The sequence below is a fragment of the Oryzias melastigma genome, unplaced genomic scaffold (assembly GCF_002922805.2).
Source record: "Oryzias melastigma strain HK-1 unplaced genomic scaffold, ASM292280v2 sc00316, whole genome shotgun sequence".
Taxonomy (NCBI): domain Eukaryota; kingdom Metazoa; phylum Chordata; class Actinopteri; order Beloniformes; family Adrianichthyidae; genus Oryzias; species Oryzias melastigma.
Window position 1 is genome coordinate 180353 of NW_023416922.1, and position 1959 is coordinate 182311.

Below are 1959 nucleotides of genomic sequence, written 5' to 3' on the forward strand. Positions count from 1 at the left end.
CTGAAACACTCAGTGTATTTAAATCCAGGTTAAAGACTCACCTGTTCTCAGTTGCATTTGATTAATATGTATTCAAAAGTTTACGTTTATCTATGTTTGTCTTAAATTAATCTTTTTACTTTCTTTTAATTTTATTTAAATGATCACACCTTTACTTTCTTTTAATTGTTTATTTTAATGTTTTATGTAAAGCACTTTGAATTGGAGGGTTTGATTGACAGATGACGGGTAGCCAATGGGAGCAGACTTCATCAATGCGGTCCGTGAAGACCTTTTAACACCTACTTTACAATTCAACAATGTACCAATCATTGTCCTGCTGTTGTTTTCCTCAATGGAATGTACCGATGCAGCAGTTTAAAACAACAAGAAGCGCATGCTGTCGACATTTTTAGATGCAGATTTACTCTGTAGAAACAGATTTCACGTCTGAGGTTATGTGCTTTGGACTTTTTTGTTTTAACGTTCGTTTTTCTTTTTTTCACTGTTTTGGTTATAAGTTGCGTATTATACGGAATAGCACAGCTCCTCCATAAAATCACCAACCAAAGTTTCATCTTCGCTGCACTTTTCCAGCTTCAGCCTGAATTAGACGCAGCCGTCTGAGGAGGGCGAGACAAACTTGAAAGGACCTGGTCGTAATTTCAAACGGAAAAAAGATCCAGCTGTTCACTTGTTAGGATGGTTATTTATTTTAAATACCGCCGAACGCGCTTCTCACGTGCATCTGATCAGACTGTAACCTGGCAACGCATGTAAAGTGACAAGCTGCTGCTGCGCGCGCGCGAGGGGGGGCCGTGCGCCGCTCTGCAGCGGCGTCACCCAAATGCCCCTTTTATCTCGACAAAAAGGAATAAGTAAATCCAAAAGGACCGGTGACAGAAGAAATGTTGTAATGGTTCTCCCTCAAAGACTTCAACAATGACTTGTACAATTCTCCGCCGTTATTAAAGTAGAAGCTGTTTACATCCCGCGGTCTCGTGGTAGAGGCGTGGAAAGAGGCGGACACTCACAATAAACTCACTCCAGATTTGCGACAGTACTTCCTATAGATTCCATGACTCAGCTATGACTCACAGAGACTCAGACCAATCGTTGAAGATGGGTTGTAGATGTTTGCAAAATGGCGATAGCCGTTTCAGGAAGTGACGGCGAAAGCAGTGGCCTACTTTCACGAGGAGTGGAGGTAATAGGTGTGTTTGGGATCCCCAGGCGCTGCACAGATTGCCTGGATTGCGGTGCATAGTGGTTAGTTTCTTGTACTGACATCAAATGTGCACCGTCACAAAGTATCGCGAGAAAGGGGCGGGTTCAAGACGCCTTCCTAAGCCAGCGCAGCCAGAAAATAGGTACTGCGCTGGCTGCATGCCGCCTTGAGGACTACAAAACAATGCATTGTGGGAAACTGTGTCCACACAGTTCTTGTAGTTCGGTGTGAAATAACTGGCGCTAAATGAAGGACATCGGTTTATTTTTTTTACTTTTTCTGGAAGGTAGTGAATCACTGATGAAAAAATAAACAAGACTTGAAATAATCTGTGGTCATATTTGTTATTGTTGTCTCTAAAACATAAATTTAATTTAATTTTAATTATTTATTTGGGACAGTGCACATGCAATGAATCCCGCGGCTATTTTATTAACTGTTTTACTCTAAAAGATGTTAAAAATTAATATAAAAGACACAACAGCACAAATCATACTATGAGGAGTGGCATATTAACTTTCAGCCTAATGTTAAGGACAACCACCAACTCCTTTTTCTCGTACAGTCTCGTCGTTCACCCTCATCTTAGGCGCCTTTCTCCGCCCCCTCCAGCAGCAGCTTAGTCTCGCCGACGATGCAGGCGAGGCGCTGGGGATCTCAAACACACCTATTACATTTCCAATGGGGGACCTCATGGCTCAAATGTCCACTATTTTTACAGTCAATGCACGGCCCCACAGGTTCAGAACAGA